Below are 23,450 nucleotides of genomic sequence, written 5' to 3' on the forward strand. Positions count from 1 at the left end.
AAGCGATTCTCCTCCCTCAGCCTCCAGAGTAGCTGGGACTATAGGCGCACGCCACCACACCCAGCTAATTTTTGTACTTTTAGTAGAGATGGGGTTTCACCATGTTGGCCAGAATGGTCTTGATCTCTGGACCTCATGATCCTCCCCCCTTGGCCTCCCAAAGTGCTGGGATTACAGGCATGAGCCACTGTGACCAGCCCTATTTTATCTTCATAGTCTATAAAATATTATCCTTACATTATCCTCTATTTATCTGTAACAATCCTGACCATCTCAGAGCGTAAACTCTTTGAATCCAGGGAATGCAGCTTGATTTATGATTAAATAGGAACACAATTGATGATTTATGATTAAATAGAAACCCAATATGCCTGAAAAAAGGGAAAAAAAAGTCTGAAGATAAACCCTTAAAGATAGATAGATGGATTTTTTTTTTTTTTTTTGAAATGGAGTCTGCTCTGTTGCCCAGGCTGGAGTGCAGTGGCGTGATCTCAGCTCGCTACAACCTCTGCCTCCCGGGTTCAAGTGATTCTCCTGTCTCAGCCTCCCGGGTTCAAGTGATTCTCCTGTCTCAGCCTCCCAAGTAGCTGGGACTACAGGTGCACACCACCGTGCCCAGCTAATTTTTGTATTTTTATTAGAGATGGGGTTTCACCACGTTGGCCAGGCTGGTCTCGAACTCCTGACCTCGTGATCCGCCCATCTCGGCCTCCCAAAGTGCTGGGATTACAGGTGTGAGCCACCACACCCGGCCCAGATATTTTTAAAAATTAGTAGTTGAGGAATGATATTGGCTATCCTTCAACAGATAAAAATCTGAAAAATATCAATGAGACAAAAATTCCTTTATCAAAAACTTCTCCGCTTCCGTATGTGATGAAATAAAGATGTAAACAAAGCATATAGATTTCCAAGTCCTGGAGAAGGTACATACAAATAATCAAACACCAAACATCCTGATACACACACTGAAGAACTCTATTGGTAAATTCTTTGTGGATTTCTTCAAAAAACACTGTTTTAATATCTATCACCAAAATAAGAATGTTAATTCTTGTTTCTTCACACAGGTTTAAATTTATGGTTACTACTTGAAATATTATAAATCTTATATAAACTTAAACAGAACATTTTCCCCACTATTTGAGGCACACTTAGTATCAAAGGTAACATGTGGTAACCATTACATTTTTGCAATTACAAATACAAGCTCATTTTATTAATAAAAGCAGTTAACACGGTACTGAGTATATATCAGGCACTGTGCTAAGAGCTTTATAAACATAATCTCATTTAATCTACAAAACTAGTGTTTCACAGAGATTATCTGCTTTATCCATGGTCACACACTATAGGAGCAGGATTTAAATCAAATCAGGTTTACCAAATGCCAGAGCTGATCTCTTTTTCCTGAGAAAGCCAACCACTTTTCATTAAATGATTTTATCACTGACATCTGACACCTGTAGTAGATGAAGAAGTTTGATTATTTCAAATGGTTCTAAACCAATAACTGTAAACCATACTCTGTCAACTGAGACTTGAAATCTTGGTGTTGGGGAGAACTTATCAGCATAGAGCCAGAAAAGGCCACATATATACTTCAAAAGCCTAAGAGACAGATGCTGCAGAGGCATTAACACTTCTTCAAGTCATGCCAATAGCAAAATTGAATTTAACTGTCCTCTTTTGGGGGAAGACATCACTGATGCCCCCACCATGTATAATCAAAAAAATTTTACAGTACTGCTCACCTTGCACTATCAATACCTACTTTATTGTTCTACTCACGCCACTGCCCTCTGCCTTTTTACCTTTGTGCCCCTGCTGCCCAAAGAGTTACTGGAAAATAGTGCATCTGCTCGTGGCCACAACGGTTTGCTTGGGGATCTGACCCAGTAATTCTTTCATTCAGGGATAAATAGAATCCACCTGACTCTAACCTTTCACTCTAGCTCACTTCAGCAATGAGGCTTCAACATCAAAAAGTGAAGAAACCTGAAAAAGACTTTTCAATGTGCAGCTTTTCTTGGCTAAGTACTGAACAGTGGTTACAGTGGTTAAGAGTCAACAGTTTTAATCTGGGTTGTCCCATTAACGTTCTATGTGATCATAGGCAAGATTACCCATTGATGTGATCCTCAGGTTTGTCAACAGGCATAAAGACACATTCTAGTTATAAAGCAGGAGTGTATGGCCTTTCTCTAAATAAATTAGAAATTAATCTTTTACATCTCTGGAGTTTGGTTCCTCTCTTATGACACAAGGGTATTTAAGTATATTATTATAAAAGATTCTGACCTCTTTCTTTCAAATCTATAATCTATGCTCCAAATCTAAGACAGACCATGCGGCAGGTTAAGAATCATTGAGCATAAAGTGAGGTGAATAACAGAAAAATTGGGCAACAGGAACATCAACAGCCATAATGGTGCACAATGCTAACTGCTTAAAACAGCTTTCACTTTTATGAGCTATAAAACAGCACCTTTACAAAATACTCTAAAAGAAGAACATACAGTCTGTAGTAACATGCTATTTTAGAGCAACATTTATAAAAAAGTTTTTATATTATATCTCATCTTCCTGATGTTCTGAAACTAAATTATATTCCCCAAAAGTTTTGCACATATATATATACAGAAATTCTGTTAGACTGAATTAGGTATAGAATAAAAATAAAAATAGCCATTCTTTGAAATACCTATCTGCAGTATCTTCATTAATTTCTCCTTACACATGATTTGTCTAAAATGTCACTTCTAAACCAGGCATGGTAACTCACGCCTGGAGTCCCAGCTACTCGGGAGGTCAAGGTGAGAGGATCACTTGAGCCCAGGAGTTCAAATCCAGCCTGGGCAACATAGTGAGCCCTCATCACTAAAAAAAAAAATAATAAATAAAAAAATAATAATAAAATAAAAAATAAAAAATAAAAAAAATTAAATGTCACTTCCTTGTCCACATTTTTGCTTAATACTAGATTGAGTTATTTATTTACATAGAACTTCCTACTATATCACTTAACATCTAATAAAAATTGTTTGTGTATATATATACCATATATGTTTGTAGATGTGTGTGTGTGCACATATAATCTTTTATTACTAGATTAAACTGCTATATTAGTCCGTTCTCACACTGCTACAAAAAACTGCCCGAGACTGAGTAATTTATAAAGGAAAGAGGTTTAACTGATTCACCGTTCAGCATGGCTGGGGAGGCCTCAGGAAACTTAAACAGTCACGGTGGAAGGCAACGGGGAAGCAAGGCACTTTCTTCACAAGACAGCAGGAAGAAGTGCTGAGCAAACGGGGATCACGAGAACAGCATGGGGGAAACTGCCCCCATGATTCAATTACCTCCACCTGGTCTCTCCCTTCACATGGGGATTACGGGGATTACAATTCAAGATGAGATATGGGTGTGGACACAAAGCCTAACCATATCAGCTCCTAAATGGCAGAGGTTTGGGTTTTTGACTAACAGCAGTACTCACGAGTTTATTAAATAAACTAACAGATTTTGAAGGCATCCTACATGAATACCATACCATGGTGCTAGGCCCTGAGGCAGACTTAAGTGATATTAAAAAAAAAATGGTAATTTTTAGGCTACGTATTATGGAACCCAAAGTTTTATGAAATCCTATTTAGAATTTGGATAAACTATATTAAAAATAAGCTTATACTGAGAAACAGATTAACTCCATGATTCAAAGCTTCTCTTTATAGATACCAGTTATTCTCATGTGACATCAAGCTTATTGCTAGACTGGCTGATTTCCTTTGAATTACTTTAGAATCTTTGGGAAGAAGGTGAAGGGAATTTCTTCCTAGCAGATATCTCCAATATAACTGAATTTATTTTGTATCTCCTAAGCAATGACTCAATCTGATTGCTAACCTTGGTCTAAGATTGGTATTTAAAACTATATCTTGTCTAATAAAACTGCTTTTGAAAGTGCTAAGTAAATTTATGCTTTGAAAATAAATACTAGTTGTATTCTCAAAGGCACAGTGGTTGAGAGTAAGTCCATCCATTTTCTCTGAACATAATCATAATACGTTTCCTTTTTTATTGTACTTTACCTTAATAAATTTTTATGCACCAAAGGTGCTGGAGCTGATGTCTTCAAAAGGTATTCATAATAGAAGGAGCTGATGCCTGTAACAAAATTCCAACGTTCAGTGTTGAGTATTCTGAAGGAGCCACAACTGCTGTTACTGTCCCATAGAGCTTATAGAGAAATAGCTCATTTGTTTGCCTTTTTTATTTTTATTTTTTATTTATTTATTTTGAGAGACAGAGTCTCACTCTAACCCCCAAGCTGGAGTGCACTGGCGCAATCTCGACTCACTGCAACCTCCGCCTCCCAGGTTCAAGTGATTCTCATGCTTCAAGCCCTCCAGGTAGCTGGGATTACAGGCACCCACCCCCATGCCTGGCTAATTTTTGTATTTTTAGTAGAGATGAGGTTTCACCACGCTAGCCAGGCTGATCACAAACTTCTGACCTCAGGTGATCTGCCCGCCTCAGCCTCCCAAAGGGCTGGGATTACAGGCGTGAGCCACCGCACCTGGCCTGCCTTTCTTTTTTAAATACACTTTTTTAGAGCAGTTTTAGGTTCACTGCAAAAGGTTTCAATTTTTAAGTGGTAATTCCTATATGGTATTTGACCTATGAAAGCTTAATATGAAGTCTCTTATCTACACAGGACAGGAATGGAAGGCTGTATTTCTTTTTTGGATGACTTATCGTTACTTTGAACATAAAAAGCCATACACACAGAAACACAATGAGATACAACTACATACCTACCAGGATGTCTATTTAAACAAAAAGGAAAATAACAAGTGTTGGCCTGTTGTGGAGGAACTTGAATCCTCTTACATTGCTGGTGGAAATACAAAATGGTCCAGTCATTGTCAAAACAGCTGGGTGGTTCCTCAAAAGGTTAAACATGTAATTACCATAAGATCCATCAATTCCACTCCTAGTTATATATGCAAAGAACTGCAGACATACATGGGTATTTGTATATCAATGTTCACTGCAGCATTATTCACAATAAATAGCCAAAAGGTGGCAACAACCTAAGTGTGAAAAGGTGAATGGATAAACGAAATGTGGTATATGCATACAATATTATTCAGCCACAAAAAGAATGAAGTAGTGATAATGCTACAACATAAATGAACCTTGAGGGCACTGTACTAAGTAAAATAAGCCAGACACAAGAAGACAAATATTGTATGACTCCACTTATATAAAGTATCTAGAATAGGCAAATTGATAGAGACAAAGTAAGTTAGTGGTTACCAAAAGCTGGGGGGAGAGAGAAATGGAAAGTAACTGCAGAATGTATACAGAGTTTCTGTTAGCTATCGTGTTAGTCCATCTTCACGTTGCATAAGTAACGTACATAAGTAACTGAGACTAGATAATTTATAATGAAAATATAAACAAATTTACTCATAGCAGAAGGTGAAGTGGGAGCAGGTACATCATAAGGCAAGAGAGGGAGCAAAAGAGAGAAGAAAAAGGTCCCACAAGCTTTTAAACAACCAGATCTTACGTGAACTCAGAGTAAGAACTCACTCATCACCAAGTGGATGGTAGCACGCCATTCATGAGGGATCCCATCCCATGATCAACAACTCCCACTAGGCCCCGCCTCCAACACTGGGGATCACATTTCAACGAGATTTGGAGGGGACATACATCCAAATAATATCAAGTATAATGAGAGTGCTTTGGAAAATATTCAGTAACAAAAAGTTTATTAAGCCACAAAGACACAGAAGAACCTTAAACGTACCTTGCTAAGTCAAAGAAGCCAATCTGAAAAGGATACCTACTGCTTGATTCTGATACAACATTCTGAAAAAAGCAAAACGATGGAGATGGTAAAAAGATCATTGGTTGTTAGGGGTTGGTGGGGGATGAGGAAGCGAAAGATGAAGGGATGAACAGGTAGACACAAACAATTTTTAGCACAGTGAAACTATTTTGTATGATACTGTAATGGTGGATACATGTCATACATTTGTCAGAACATACAGGATGTATTTGGCTCATCAGTTTTAACAAACACATCACACTAATGCAAGACGTTAATAAGTGGGGGAAGGAGAGAGTACATGGAAACACTCTATACTTCCTTTACATTTTTCTGTAAACTTAAAACTTCTTAAAAAAAAGTCCATAAATCTTTTTAAGTTTTAGAAACAGTGTGATGATTGCACAACATCATGAATGTAATGCCTCTGAACTGTATGCTTAAAAATGGTTAAATTATAAATTTTATGTTATATATATTTTACCACATTAAAAGACAAAGCACTCCTTTTTTTATAGGAAAATAATCCTGTTATTCTAACAGGGGAAATGGTAATAGTGAATCATAGCCCAATGTACAAATTGATGAAAATCTTCATGGAAAAAATTCTCACCAAGTATTACTCCACTATAATAATGAGATTTAATTTTATTTTTGAGTGCTTCTATGTGAACAAAAACAATATTTTGAAGGCTCTCTGGCTGCATCAACGTGGAAAGCCCCAGAGCTCCCAGGTCGTTTCTCTTACAACTAAAAAACCCAAAACACAACACAACAAGAAAAGCACAGGACATGGCTGAAAGGTAGGAAAAAAGAAGGCTGGCTGCCTAGGGATGTCACTATTTGATAAATAACATGGCAATGAGTCCCCTGCGTCTCCTTACTGCCTCCCATATATCCCAAACAGGGTGATACAGAAGACTCCGATGTAGAACCACCAACAGGCAGAGGAAAAAAAAAAAAAGCTCCAAGGAAAGCCTGTTCCTAACTAGCAAAGCAATGATCAGAAAAAGGGTGGGCAAACAACAAAAAGCATTTTTGGCAGTATCTGCCTGACTTCAGCCAATCATCAATGGAAAAACAGCTTTACCACCCACTTTCAGCAGGCCAAATGGTACATTAAATTTCCACTCCAAAAATCTCTAACCTATTCCGTCCTTGCAGGTAGCCTAACTTACCCAACAGTAGTCAATCAGGAAGTTTGGCAGGCTAATTTTCCATCATCTACCAGATAGGCTGAGGGTACTTTCACTGGGGCAGAAGCAGGAGGAACTGATTTTACATTCCCTTCTGTGGATCGCATTCCTCCAACTGATTAGTGTCTACAGGGTGCAGCAGCAAGCTAAGCCTCCATCCTGACCCAGCAGCAAGGAGATTTTACTAAGAAGGAAATCCAAAGCACAGCTAATCACCACTATGTCTGTTGTTAGTGGGACGCAGGAAAGAGTTGAGCCTGAACTACCAGACAGCAACAAAGAGACTGTACAAGTGGGGGCTAATTAGTATTCTACTTTTCTCCTATCCCTGGTGTCACTGATACCCAATGAAGCTGAGTCTCCATACCTACCCAGAAGCAAAGAGACTTGTGAAAACTGATTATGCAAAGGAGATTTTTTTGTCATACCCAACAAAAATAAAGTGGGAGGAGTCTTAGGGAAAAACATTCTAGGAACTATCTCACAAGCCCTGTCCAAAACCGCAACAGCCTGCCATAACTTTAAGCTTACAAGTTTTACCTAGAAACTGTCACTCACCAATCAGAATTCACCAGCCCCTGCAAGACATTGCCAACACCAATGAACTTGCAAAACAAATTACATAAGCTTCCTCTGTTCCCCCAATAAAGCCCCAGACTTTTCCTTTGTTCTTCAGACACACCTAGGGGCTACCCCACTTTGTGTGTTCTGAACTGCAATTCCTGTATATTATTTCCAAATAAAACCTTTGCTTAGAGACTTGTCTCTGTATATTTATTTCACGCTGACAGACTGAAGAGGCAGTGTCAAACAGGGCTACTCAGCACTCCTATTCTCCACTCCACCCATCAGGATCAGCAAAGAGCAGAGGGAAGCAGAGTCCCAACCCACTTTGTACCAATGAAGCCAAAGAAGGTGAACGAATGCAGAGCTGGTGGGCACTCCACTTTCCCCTCCTACTCCTGTAGCAGTGGGCTCAGCAGGGGACCAATGTTAAACTCAAACCAGAGGCAAACAGGAAGGGAGGTAGACCACTTTCGCAAGAAGGCATCAGTGGACTGAGGAGGTGAACATCCACATCCTATCTGCAAAGGCAATGTAAGTCACTGTCCCACTTTGCTGTAGTGGTACTAGGGGAAAGGGCAGGCAGTGGGAAGGTGAGAATATACTCACCCAGCCCTCATGTTACACTTCAACAACAAAAAAAAACATTCAAAGCCTCATAATATCCAAAAATCACTGTCATCCCAAGAACCAGGAAATCATAATATGAATGAAAAAAACAACCAACAGATGTCAAAACTAAGATGAATCAAATGTTTAAATTATCTGACAGGATTTTAAAGTAACCATCAAAGACGTATTTCAAAAAACCTTCAAAAATCTCTCTCAAAAAATGGAAAATCTCAGCGAAGAAACACAATTAAAAAAATAACCAAATAGAAATTATAGAACTGAAAATATAATAGCCCAAATGAACTCACTGGAAGCACTCAATGTTAGAGTGGAGATGACAGACAAAATCTCCAGGCTCAGATAGTTTCACAGGAAAATTCTACCACACTTCTACCAGATTTAAAGTAGAATTAACATCTAATAAGGTTCAGTACATACTCCTCCAAAATATTTTAAGCTGGAAAAATTTGAGAAAATCTCAGAAGCAGGTAGACCACTCTTACCTTCCTCCAGCTCTTCTCCCCTGACCCAGGTCATAAAATCTAGAAAGGATTTTCTGACATTCCCATGAAGCAAGTCATAAGATCCTCGTTTGAGAGGTGTCCTTCCTATACTCAGAGGAAAGGAACATCCTGATTTCTGATGATTTAGGGTCACAGAGAAGAATCTGAATAACAGCTTGCTATGTTCCCTCTGGTTTATTACCATTAGGTCATACTTTTTAATCCAGTCATACACACACTATCCACTTCTTCATCAAACCTAGCACTAAAAGTACACAGGTTTAGGCCAGGCACAGAGTGTGCACCCCTGTAGCCCCAACTACTTGGGAGGCTGCGGCCAGTAGATACCTTGAGCCCAGGAGTCCAGCCTGGGCAACATGGTGATACTTTTTCGCCTTTAAAAAAAAAAAAAAAGAAAAAAAAAAGATGGCCAGATGCAGTGGCTCATGCCTGTAATCCCAACACTTTGGGAGGCGGAGGCAGGTGGATCACCAGAGGTCAGGAGCTCGGGACCAGCCTGGCCAACATGGCGAAACGCCATCTCTACTAAAAATACAAAAATTACCTGGGCCAGGTGGCAGGTGCTTGTAATTTCAGCTACTCAGGAGGCTAAGGCAGAAGAATTGCTTGAACCCAGGAGGCAGAAGTTGCAATGAGCCAAGATTGTGCCATTGCACTCCAGCCTGGGCGACAAGGGCAAAACTCTGTTTCCAAAAAAAAAAAGACAACCCACACACAGATTTACCTCTTTCTTCAGGTTCCTTTCCCTTATGAGGGCTATGTGCCATGTAAAACTTCTATTATATAAATGTATCTTTTCTCTTGTTAATCTGTCTTTTGTTATACCGGCCTTAGCCATGAACCTAAGATGTGAGGACCTAAGAGTGAGGAAAAGACACTTTTCATCCCAAACACATCAATTTTATATAATCTGTTCCAGGAAATAAAGGATGAGGGGAAATACCTGATTTTATAACTATTATTATTACTGTTATACCAAAACAATACAGTACAAAAAGACCAAGGCACAACAAAACCAAAGGGAAGTACAAAACAGAAAATAACAGACCCATATTTCTCATGAACTTAGATGCAAAATCATCAACAAAATGTTAGCAAATCAAGTCTGGCAATATAGAAAAATAATTATAGCAGTTCCCCCTCACCATAGTTTCACTTTCTGAGGTTTCAGTTATCTACTGTCAACTGTGGTCAGAAAATATTACATGGAAAATTCAAGAAATAAACAATTCATAAGTTTTAAATTGCATACCATTCTGGGTAGCATGATGAAATCTCACTCTGGCCCACCCAGGACATGAATCACCCCTTTGTTAAGCATGTACACACTTCTATAGGCTACCTGCCCATTAGTCACTTTGCTGCCTTCTAAGTTCTATCAGATCAACTGTCACAGCATCACAGCGGTTGTGTTCAAGTCATCCTTATGTTATTTAATAATGACCCCAAAGGGCAACAGCAGTGATGCTGGCAATTCCAATTTGCCAAAGAGATGCCATAAAGTGGTTTCTTAAATTGGAAAGGTAAGACTTCTTGATTTAACAAGGAAAGGAAAGAAATCTTATGCTGAGATTGCTAAGACTTATGGTAAGAACGAATCTTCTATTCATGAAATCGGGAAAAAGGAAAAAGATTTTCTTGCTAGTTTTGCTGTCCCACCTCAAACTGCAAAAGTTACGGCCACAATGCATGATAAGTGCTTAGTGAAGGTGGAAAAGGCATTAAATTTGTGGAAGACATGAATAGAAATGTGTTCTAATTTATAGCAATCAAGTTTGTTACTATTTGTGGTTTAATGCATCCATTGGGGGTCTTGGAATGTATCCTGCACAGATAAGGAGAAACTACTGTGTCTACAATAATCAGTGTAATTTATTCCAGGCAAGCAATCCTGTTACATTTGTAAATCAATCAATGTAATCCACCATGTCTACAAACTAAAGATATTTATATGATCATATAAATTGATGCTGAAAAATCATTCAACATAATTCAACATCATTTCATGATTAAAAAAAAAAAAACTCTCAGCAAATGCTGGTTCTCACCTCTACTGTACTCATTGTGTACCTCGGCACTTACCACCCTTAAATGATGGTACTCATTTTTATAGGTAATTTGAGTTCACATCATTGCAGACTTTTTGTTCTTTAAAATAGGTAGAAAAAGTATTCATTGTATAATAAACCTTTGAGGGTGGCAATATCATTGGCACTTTTCTTTCTGGTTTTTTGTTGTTTTTGTTTTGTTTTGTTTTTTTGCTAGAGATGAGGTCTATGTTGCCCAAGGTGGTCTTGAACTCACGGGCTAAAGTGAACCTCCTGCACTGGCCTCCCAAAGTGCTGGGATTACAGGCATGAGCCAACAGATCTGACCCATTGGCCCTTTCTTAGAAAGAACTTAAAAAAATAAAATAAAATGTGAGAGATCATTTGTCTTATTTGCCAAACAAATAAAATTATATTGGGCAAAAGTAACTTTTATGAGTGAGAAACCCTAGTAAGTAAAATAAAATGTTTCAGATAATTAGTGTATCACTTAGTGTTATTTTTCTCCTTACCATGTTTATAAATCACAAGGTTCAAAGTTTTAAATATAAAACAAAACCTTTAAGATAGTCTCTAAAATAAAAAATTTAATTTTTAATGTGAATATATTTCAGGTTCATTTCAGTTCAACTAACAAAAAATGTTAATGTTCTCATCAATCCAAAATTTCAGAGAAACATAGTTCCCTTATTAAAAAACCAACCCTTAAGGAAGTTCATGAGCCAATCCTATTCATTTGACCAAATCTATAGAGGAAACCATAAGATGGGGTCTGAATAAGGAGAACTGTAATCGTTATTTATTTGAAAAGGTAAAGTAGGATTTCTGTATCAATCCCCAAGGCCAAAAGACCACCCAAAGACATTTTCACTGGTCAAAGCTTAGAAAAATCAAAGAGGAAGTCCTCACCACCAAAGAAAACAAGACTCTTTCCAGTAAAATTTATTTGTGAAACAAACCAAGAGCCTTACCTTTGAGACCCCTTTTTTACAGAGGAATAGCACAATTGATTTTATTTTTATTGGAAAGCCATTAATAACCCCACGTTCCTTGATGTCCCAAGTTATATGTAACACAACTGGCCACTTTTAATAAGCATAGGATTGGAAACAGTTTCTGAAAAGTCACCACAGAAAAATCCCTTTAAAGGCACAGCAAAATTTAAACTTTTTAATGTATCTTCCCTTTGGAACTAGGCCAAGGGAATGTCCTACTGCATGCAGATCTAGGGCATCATTTATTTCATCAATGTTCTGCACAACAATATTCTGGAAGCTTTAATATATGTTCCAAAGGAACAGATTCCATTGTCAAAGACTTCAACTGTTGCATTAAACTAATGAATTACGTTTCTTTACTATAAAACTTGTTAAAGCTTTAATATGCATTGCAACTCTCCAAGTAATAATATATAGCATGAAATATTTCCCAAACAATGTGACTAAGAAATAAAAATGTTATGGTTAAAAAAGAAATCTATACATATCTTGAAAAAGATTCAAATTCCATGAAATACAGTTTGAGAAATAGTATTTTAACTGCAAACTAAAACGGATGAGGAATTCTCATTGGCCCAAAGAAATCAGTGGTTTCAATGCAAAGCTTCCCAAAGCAACACACACCAAGAATAAGATAAACCAAAAACCTAACATTTAATTTTTACAAATGTTTTTCCATATGTAAACTCTGTATACGGGCCAATTCTTTGTGCTGAAACTTATGTAAAAAAAAATGATAGAAGACTTAGTTGGGTTATTCTCATTTAAACCATTAAATTGAGTTGTGAGGAGACCCATCAGGTAGAATGAAAATAGATTTTGAAAACGTAGATAGCTTATAAGGGAAGATTTTAAAAATAAATGTTTTAAAAGAATAAAAAGACAAGCCATAGACTGTCTTTGTAAAACACCTACTTGATCAAGGACTGGTATCCAAAATATACAAAGAACTCTTAAAATTCAAAAGTAAGAAAATAAGAATCTCAAACATGGGCCCGAAGATCTGAACAGACACCTCACCCAAGAACATACACACATGGCAAATAAGCACAGGAAAAGATGCTCAACATATGTCATTACATTGCAAATAAGACAACAATGAGTTACAACTATGGCTAAAACCCAAAACACTAAGAATACCATATGCTGACAAAGGTGTGGAGCAACAGGAACTCTCATTCACTGCTGGTGGGAATGTAAAATGATTTGCCACTTTGGAATATAATTTGACAGTCTCTTATAAAACTAAACATATTCTTACTACATGATCCAGCAATCAAATACCTTGGTATTTACTCAAAGGTTTGAGTAAAAAACTTATGTCCACATATAAACCTACATACAAATGTTTATAGCGGCTTTATTTATAATTGCCAAAACTAGTAAGCAACCAAGATGTCCTTCAATAGGCAAATGGATAAACTGTGGTATACCCATATAATGAAAAATTATGCAACAATAAAAAGATATGAGCTACCAAGCCACGAAAAGACATGGAAGAAACTTAGATGTGCACTGCCAAGTAATAGAAGTCAATCTGAAAAGGCTACATCATATATGATTCCAACTATATGAAATTCTGAAAAAGGCAGAACTATGTAGACAATAAAAAGATCAGTGTTTGCCAGAAATTCAGAGGGAAGGAGGGAGGAATAGGTGGAGCATAGGGGATTTTTAAGGCAATGGAACTATTCTGTGTAGTAATATAATGGTGGATAAATGTCATTATACATTTGTCCAAACCCACAGAATGTGAAACACCAAGAGTGAATCCTAAACTATGAACTTTAGTTAATAATAACATATCAATATTGGCTCAACAAATATAATTGAAACTGTAGGGAGGGTGGCAGGTAGGAACTCTGTACTTTCAGCTCAATTCTTCTGTAAACATTAACTGCTCTAAAAAATACAGTCTATAAAAATAATATAAATGTGGGCACTTTAAGACAGAAAAAGTTAGCTACATTCAAATTTTACAAAAATGTTTATCAAATCACCAATTCCACATTAAGACCAACAACAACGTATTTATGTCATCTCCCTAGCAAAAGCAGAGAAGATATTATTTACTATCCCAGCACTTCCAGTGTCTATGGCTTAAATAATTCAGGTCATGAGACTAAAAAATATTAATATACCTCATTTCTTAAATTTATATAATCAAACTTTACACCCAATACAAGTCTTCAACATTTTATTTCAGTCTCCTCATATTCACTTACTTTACTGAGTAAACTGATGTCAGAGAAACTGCTATGTCGAAAAGGGCCACATTAGTTCACTGAAAGCTCTGCCACGGAAATAAGTTTTCGTATCTGTTAGTCCAGTACTCCTATTCTCTAAATCCCTTCAATTTAGATTTCCAGGAGTTGGTATTCCCAGTATACTTCTAATATCTTTTGCAGGCAGTTAACTGAATTCTCTTAGTCATATGATGAAAGGAGAAGTCAAGGTTCCCATGCTGGCATTATGGAACTGGCTGTAATATAGATTTTGCAAGGGGAAAAAATCAGTTTATAGGGAAATACAATGCTTTCTGTTTATATAACATTTTGACTTATTAAAACAAAACTGTTTGAAAAAGCAAAAATCTGATTAAGCACAAGAATTATATTCTTTGAAAGGAGAATGGTTAACTTGGGATCAGATGAAAATGAAACTTGATTACTTCAAAAAAATACATTTTAATTTATTTCAGCTTTATGTTTTTAAAGAGTATGTTTATAAACCAAATAAGTCAGCCTAAGGATGAATAATTAGGTAATTTTTGGTGTTTCTCTTTAAATTGTATTAATAAGCTATTTAAATAAAGTGTTCTTAATCTTAGATCTAACGAAAGAACAACTTTGCACACTTTATAAGCCTTTATCATCTAATAAAGCAAAGATTCCTTACTTAATATTTTGAATCAAAGCAAAGTGGTTAACTCTGAGAATAAAAGGCACAGAGAACTTAATAACTCATTGATTATGACTCATCACACCACACTAAAGCAGATCCTTACCACAGAGAATTTAGCTACAACATATAAAGAAAATCAGAAATATAAAATTCCATAAGATTTAAGACACAAAAATAATAACTCTGACTTCTAGTATTATAGATGTGAGAAATGCAAAATTTTAAGAAAATGTATCCGACTCTTTTGCTCTTTGAACCATTTTATAAAAAGGTTTTGTTATGACCAGCCCGCCCAAATTTTCTACATTTGATGAAGGTACTTACTGTAAAAACCAGGACAAAAACAGAAACAGCACCCATAGAGTTCCAAAGAATTCTCTCTGACAATGTTCTTCAAACTAAGTATGATTCGTTAAGGGAACATGATCACCACGCTTTAAGAAATAAATATTAGAGTGTATGTATGTGAAGTAGGAATAAATGTTCTTTGAAACTCTCGATTCAGAATAACACATATACACCAAAAAAACCCCACTTATATCCATTTATATATAAGTTTGTGTACACTGGTTCCTAATGTAAAATCTACTATTTATAAATAGGCCATGATCAGAAAAGTTTAATGTCCTAAATAAGCTTTAAAATTTAGTTCCAAATTTTAAAAGGGATTGTTTTTCATTAAGAATCTTTGACTTTTTAAAATCAAAGTATTTTAATATTTCAAGATTATGTCAAGAAAAAGCTTCTGTAATGTCAAATTAAACATTAAGATGCTGTATCAAATTCACTTTTAAATCTCCAAGGCCAAGCACAGTCAGTGTTCAATAAATACTCCTTCATTGAACAAAGTTGAGTAAAATAATGTATTCCTCAAAAAATTAGCTGGGCGTGATGACAGGCGCCTGTAATCCCAGCTACTTGGGAGGCTGAGGCAGGAGAATCGCTTGAACCCGGGAGGCAAGGGCTGCAGTGAGCTGAGATCGTGTCATTGCACTCCAGCCTGGGCAATAAGAGCAAAACTCCATCTCAAATAATAAAAATAAAAATAATGTATTCTTGTTAGCTTTCTTAGAAAAGTTCAATCAGTAGAGTCACACCAGGTTGTAACTTATATTAGGGATTAAATCCCAAAGATTACAATACAGAATTCTTAGAGTGAGCCCTCATACAGATAATTAACATTAGTTCTGTAAACTAACATACAGCTTTTGAAATTTTAACTATTTTATCTATTTAAAATGTGTCTTAGTTTAAACACACATTGAAGAGAGTATATATCTGTTCCACATTAGAAATTTAAACTGTCCGGTTATACACTTGGGTCTTCAGCTTCCTTTTCCAGTGGGTTCATTCATTAGAAATTAAAGACAAATTTTTGTTGATCATTATTAGCAGGCCTTTACACGATCTATGTGGTTATTTCACAACTGACATACTTTCACAACCAACAGGATTCTGTCAAACTGTACATTTTATGGTATGCATTTAAAAAATAAAATTTACATTTTTTCCATCATCCAAATAAGAAAATCATCTTATCTTTATTAACTGTATTTCAAACACAACACATGTATCCCTGGTTTCACAAGAATCATGCTATATAGAATCTGGTTGAGAAGAAAAAAAATCAACTCAGAATGATACTTTAAAGTATTGTTTGTGGTGTGGAGGAAGAAGAAAAACCACATCTATTATATATCTACAAATATAAATTTTGTTTTACTAAACCTATTGTTTACAACAAAATACAGAAATCATAAGTTTAAAGAATACTATCCAAGTGCTTGTTGTATTGGTGATAACTGTTTTCTACCAAAAAAGAGAAGAGTAAAATCATCATTCAATCTTCTATGACTAAATTGGTTAAAGTAAAAATGATTTATTTTCTAATGTCTTCATAAGCACATGCTGCAAAACATTTTAGTGAAATACACACACATATGTATACAATCAAAAGAAGTTCTCTAAAGTGGCATCAAGGTTAATAAAAATACATTAATTCTAATAAAAAATACACTACGGTTATAATGCAACAAAAAGAATGTCATTGCAATAGAAAATTAAACTGAACCTGCTGTGATATTTTTATTATAGTCATTTAAATCAATACAATTTAAACCCAATCTCATCCTAAGTAGTATTCATCTAATCTCAGAATGCTTAGCAATTTTATTCCAAAAGAAGTTGACTACTATACTTTAGACAAATGTATCTGTTTCTAGGATACCAAATCATAAAAGGCAAAACTAAAATGCTTTAACTACTGTGAAAAGACCTATAAATTGCAGTGTAATGTTTTTCAGTTGAAATCTGTGAATCTAATTCTTGAGAGTTTGCAAATTTTCTGTAATACTTCTTGTATAATTAAATTTTTATGTCAATAAAAAACAGTTGGCACAAAAAATTGGCTTTTTGTGGCAGGATAAAGGAAAAGAAAGAAGGGACGTGAAATGAGGCTAGCTTAATATAAAATAATGGCCAAGTGATGCTATGATATATTATACAATGGTTTCATAATAACTGGAACAGAGAAAAGTCACAGGAAATTGTGTTATCTTACAGAAAGAGAGCAATGATCAGAGCTTTCCAACGCATACCCTTAGGAACAAAAGCTACCAACTAGGTACAGCTGTGTAGGTTTTAATGCTCTCAGCCTGTGGAATGCCTGGCTGGTGGGGCCAGAAGCATTTAGGAACCCCTGAATTGTCTGCTGTCAAGAGCAACCTTGTGCTTCTATATCCAGTGGCCCTATGAATATTATCATTTTTCACTTGTGCCATAATGTCAAAAGAATTGCAAAGCACTGGGAAGATGTAACAAACTCTTAGAACACAGTAGTCATATTAAGAAAGGGAATTTATTTTCAGGAGTTAAAAGTCTGTCACATCAAATTAAGGTTATTATTTTGATTGTGATATGATCGATTTATTTTTCATTTCTGATTTTTTTGACTTAGTAGTTTCAATAGATTTAAATGCAATGAGGAATTGCTACCTAGATTTTTATGTTTGTTCATATTTCAGTAACATCAGCAGAAAAATGCTTGAAGTTAAAACTAGGGTACATACTGTTTCTTTTCCTCTTTTAATAGTATCTGCCCCAAACATAAGGTGAAAAACAATTGGATTCATGAGTCTTAGAGAATAGTTTGAATCTCACTGAGGTCTGTAGTTACAAACTTTGTGATTTTGGGCAAGTTACTTATATCAGTTTTCTTATTTGTAAGATGGGAATAATGATAGTTCTTATCCAAGGAAGGGGAAGATTCAACGCCTATAAAGCGTATATGCCAGTAGCTGGCATATAGTAACAAATATTTACAGGTTAGAAAAGTGAGCTGACACTAGCATGCTAAAAATATATTTCACATCTATCAAAATATACTTTTAGTTTAATCTATCCCATCTACCACAGATAATACACAATAGATACCTGACTTTATATCTGTGACAATATTCGATCATTTTAAAAGGGGGTAGGAGGCAGTTATATTGCTTTAGAAGTACTCCTACCATTCTAAAAATACTGTCCCGCAGCTGTTTAAAATTTATTTTTTTAGACCATAGCACCACTGTTTGGTTGTTTCCAATTTCTAAAACCACAAATAGTAAAAGTGTACTCAGTCTACTGCAAACATAAATAGCAAATGCACGCTTCAGCACTTTTTAAAGGATATGGAAATTGGCAACAAAAATGCAGTTCATGTTGAAAATTTACAACAGCCCTGCCATATTTCTTCAGAAATACAATCAGGTAAAAATTCGGAAGATCTCTACCAGCTGGGTGGTATTTTTGTGTTTTTATACTTATATTTTCACTAACTGAAAGACTTTCATTATGCAATTTCTGGCACTTGATAAAATAGAGCAATAGTACCTTTGCTAAAACCACAGTTTCTTTGGTTATGTTTAGCATTACACAAACATCTTTCACCTTAGATATCCTTTTGCATTAGAGTGTTTAATTTTAAATTGACTGAAGGGAATAATTTTTTTCAGAATATTATGCTTTCTGGATATCATTAAGCACAAGAATTGTATTTTCATGATTTCTCAAAGATCATGTGTATGTGTTTCAATTATTAGGTATTTGGTTCCATAAAAAGTGTGACAATTGATAAAAGATGAGAATACAAAAATGATTCAAGAAAGCATGGAGAAGATTGACTTACAGTGTTGCTATATTATTTTTTTAAAACCCTGTCTTTATAAAATACGTAAAAAGCCACTATATGGATTTACCATCTCTTTCTTGGTAAAGATACATCTAAAATAACACATCCTTAGCTTCTGAGGAGAAGAAAAAAAAATCCCTGGTACAAAAGGTTAACATAAAAAATATTTTTATGCTAAATTCAACAGTGGAGGAAGAAGCTTTAAGCCATAATTCTTCAATACTCAGTTCTCATTTTAATATTAAAATTGCTACTACATATTTAAATTGGTTTTAATTATCAGTAATAGGAATAAAGATTATTTTTAATATTTTGATGCATCCAATAAAATTGTGTTCAATTAACACTGAATGAACAAATAATCAAGTAAATGGAGAGAAAATAGCACTTGATCATTTCAGATTTTTTTCATGAAATTTTTAAAATAAATGACTCAAAAACTGATGAACAATAGTTCATACTATGATCTAATAACTTAAATGATTTGAAAGAAAAATAAATCTACCAAGGAATTTTTAAGTGGCTCCTGTTTTACATGGTGTTTCTTCTTTACATGCATTGTTACTAAGTGCATTTAACCAATAAACGTTTTTCAAAGATCAGTTAAATTGTGCTATTTGGTTAGATGAATACTTCATATGTCCTTTATAATATATGCTTTTTAAAACTAACTAAAAAATAAGAATTCAAATTGAAATATGCAATGTAACAAAATTAAGGTAAACTGTGAGAAAGACAAAAGTTTTGGGGTATTTGCAGAAAAAAATTGACTTAGTACTATTTTTTCGTTTATATAAAATAAGAAGATAAAGAGTAAAAAACCATTACGCATTGTATTTTTAGGGCTCACACGCATTGGGACCTAAAAATACAATGCATAATGGTTTTACCCCATGTCTTTTAATAAGAATTTGATTTTGTTAGATAATTGCTTTTCTTTGAATTTACAAAGTGTAAAGTGAATCTAACTGCCAAATTAATCACCAAGAAAACCCAAATTACATACAACTTAAGAAACATAAAGCTGTATTTCTCATCTGCAATTAGCATCTATTCAGACTGTAAACTCACAAAAGCATTCAGATTTCTTCTTACTCTGAATACTGTTTAATAACCCAAACTTAATAATGTTCCATCACTGCATTTCTAGAAATAAAAAAATCTCTCAAAGTTCTCAACTTATCTTTTTGTCTGCTGAACAAGATATTATCTGAAATGTTATATGCTTTGAATACCCATTTTTATTTAAAATGATACTTAATCATATCTTCTTAAGAGCTGGTCTAATCAATATGAAAGCCAGGCAGAAACAAAAAAATATTTTTAAAATAGCTTTTCAAAATAGGAATACATATTCTAGTGATGCAGTTTTCTGATTTGAAACAGGATCACTTTTACAAATACTGAGTGTCATTTTGTATTCAACAGCAGCAGAAAAAAAAAGGTATAAATGTCTACCTCATTTGCCATAATGTAAGTTCTTAGATGGAAATACTGAATTAAACACTGGTGTATGGAACATACAAGCCTTGCAATTTAAAACTAGAAACTTTCCTCCTAATACTTTGTTATATCTTTAGGTTAAAATATTTGTTTTCTTAATTAACCATGAGAAAATGAAGAAAAAGAAAAGAATCAGTCCCAATACATTAATTTGCTGAAATTTTCACTTGTGAAAACAAATCAAGTTTCAGAACTTGGGAATAGCATATAACAATGAATCAATGTCTCACCTGTAACAGTGACACAGTTAAAATAATTTCTTGATATAAGTTAATTTTTAAGAAAATTTGTTTGATCCAGGGTTATTTATAACAGGTAACATGAGTGGTTTTTGACTAAGCTGCTACATCTTTTTAATTCTATATACACAGTCTTTGAGTTACTCTGAGTCAAGTCACACTACCTGAAGTTACAACATTTGGAACACCAATATCTTAATTATTATCATGAAATAGCTACCTATTAAGTAAATGTACTAACTTCTAATCATATCTGTTATTTTAAGCTTTGAATAATATGAAACTAAACCATGTAATTAAGGATATAGAAAAATGCAACAGAATAGCTATATAACAGACCAATTACAACACTTTATTTCCCATACTGTTACTTTACAAATATCTGTGCTATTTTATAACATTTTAAAATCTTAAGACTAGAAATAATTACATCTTTTACTAGTGCTTATAAGGGCTGTTGTCATCTTTAAAGACACAACATCTTTAAAATTAGAAATGCATACAACTTTATATTTCAAAATTTATTAACTCAAAGACAATAAAACACACCTATTTCTTAAGATCTATTTTTAAAATACTGTTGTTGCATCGGATTAAATGTATATATGTGATTAATGAATGCTTCCAATATAAAGATTTAAGTCTATTTTTCCTTGCCAGAAAAAAACAACTCAGCTTAATTTTTAACTATTTTATTATACCTTTCAGAACTTAAAATTATATACAAATAATGTAACCTGAGACCTACTCTGGTCATCTGAGGAATTACAATTAGAGCATGAATCTCCACAATTCTGCAGCACCTTAAGTAACTTTATAAAAAAAAGTATTTTTTGCATATTTCTTTAACTCCATTAAGATCATTTCCTGGGCTTCTTACAGTGAAAAAAAAAGTCATTTGTTTTAGAATAAAGAATACAGCAAAAATACTTTGTCATCCAATAGACTATTTTTCCTATATTATGGTCAGGCAACCAACCCCACTAAATACAGAAGATTGACATTTGTAGGTAATTCAATAGTCAGATGATAATTCTTCAGTAGTTTCACAGTAGCATAATTTTTCACATTACTTGAAACCACTGTTAAACCTATAACACATTTTCTGTTTCTCTGTGGGTACTTTTTCTATCTTTAACCCTAAAAGGAATATGTTTTATCTGACAGCAGTACAAAAACCATTCATAATTCAGAAATGTTTTCCTTTTTTGCAATACATGACTTTGAACTCAGGTTTTTCAAAGATTAGTTAAACATTATGTTTCTTTAAGTCTAGAGCCTTATTTATGTGAGTCTGTGGCTTAACTGACAAGAATTTTTCTGTTCCAGGGAAAGTCAGTCAGTTTGTATCTGAAATACCATAATCTAGCTTCCGTCCATATAAACATCTGCAAAGACTCACTCAGTCAAATGTTACACACCCCATCAACCAAATCAGAGACTGTAAGAATCATTATTCTGTGCGACAGATAAAAATCTTCTGTGCAATAGAGAAAAACGAAAAGCAAAGTGATGAAAGAAAAACATTTATAATTTTGAAAATTAATTAGTAACAATATATACTCAGTGTAAATATTTATGTTAACATTTTTTATTCAATTCTACAAATATTTAATAAAATCCTAAAACGTAAACATAATGAGTGCTGTATTTATATGTTCTCTAATTGTATTATCATACAAAATATTGTTTGTATAACTGCCATATATATTTTGTCTATTTCTAATAAGTTACCATTAAATGAAAGTTAAATTGTTCAATGTTGAATGAAAGCAAGTATGACTTATTACATTAATAAAAAATTAACCCATGATCAAAATGTCTAAAATATATCCCATTTTGATGCACATTTTAAAAATATTAACAAACATAACAAGATCCTAAAACCTCATATTTTTTAGGTGCAGCTGGTAAAAAAACTAACAGATATCATATGCTAATAGTACTTATGATGTGCAAAGTACTGTTTGTAAGCACTCTACATTTTTGAACCTTCTTAATGCTCAGAACACCTTTCACTTTAGAGACTATAAAAAATGAAGCTCATAAGGGGTTAAGCAGCTTACCAGAAGTCACACAGTTATTAAGTGACAGTTTGGTTCCAAAGTCCATTCTCTTTAGGCCTACCCTGATAAGCATCACTGTAATATAAGATTTTTTTTTAATTTGAAAGTAGAAAAAGGTGGTATTCACTGACATAATGCCTAGAACAAATATGTCAAATATTCTTATTTGAGGATGCTACCATAAACTTTATATAGATTACATACTGGTAATAAATGTACCTTATTTGTAATCATTTTCATTCAAAGTAACAAAATCAAAGTTTCTCTCTTATCAACTTGAATTAAACAGTCATGTGTACAAATATACACATAAGCACCTATGTATTACTTCCTTATGGGAACAACACGAAGATTTCAATATAAACGAATTTACTAAAATCAAGCATAAAAATATTTTCTGATGATTAGTAACTTACATAATAATTAAGTATATATGTTAACTTGCATTTCATTAACCAAAATTTTAATATTTAAGTTTAAATGAATAATACGGATAACAAAATCATTCATTTTATTTGTAATGTGAACTAAAAGTTACCCTTTCAACTGTCTTATTTTTCAAAGTTCAGTGTAATCCTAGAGTTTAACATATGAATTGGTAAATGCAAATAATCTCATACCACAATTTGCCAACTTAAAATGCAAGAATTCATTTCTAATTGCTTGGTTTATTGCTCACTCAGAAAATTTTTATTTCTTTTTCAGTGAATACTGTTTCACATTTGGTAAAACACAGGAAGTCACACCACCAATGGAATGCGATTATCTATAATGAGAGTT

General features: G+C 34.2%; 1 protein-coding gene across 11 annotated transcripts in view; it reads right to left on the reverse strand.

Moving 5' to 3' along the window:
* The window catches only part of SUPT3H (SPT3 homolog, SAGA and STAGA complex component), a 565,741-nt gene that overhangs the window by 358,012 nt on the left and 184,279 nt on the right, over positions 1-23,450 (reverse strand). For 2 of the 11 annotated variants that reach the window (XR_010126712.1, XM_063666245.1), the window contains exon 2: positions 4,092-4,167. The exons of 8 other annotated variants lie outside the window; for them this stretch is intronic. The gene's annotated coding sequence lies outside the window, so the exon portion shown is untranslated. Of the gene's footprint in view, positions 1-4,091; positions 4,168-9,990; positions 10,036-23,450 lie in introns of those variants that run through there. One more of the 11 variants, XR_010126713.1, reaches the window with a different exon arrangement.

This window comes from Pongo pygmaeus, chromosome 5, assembly GCF_028885625.2.
Source record: "Pongo pygmaeus isolate AG05252 chromosome 5, NHGRI_mPonPyg2-v2.0_pri, whole genome shotgun sequence".
Taxonomy (NCBI): domain Eukaryota; kingdom Metazoa; phylum Chordata; class Mammalia; order Primates; family Hominidae; genus Pongo; species Pongo pygmaeus.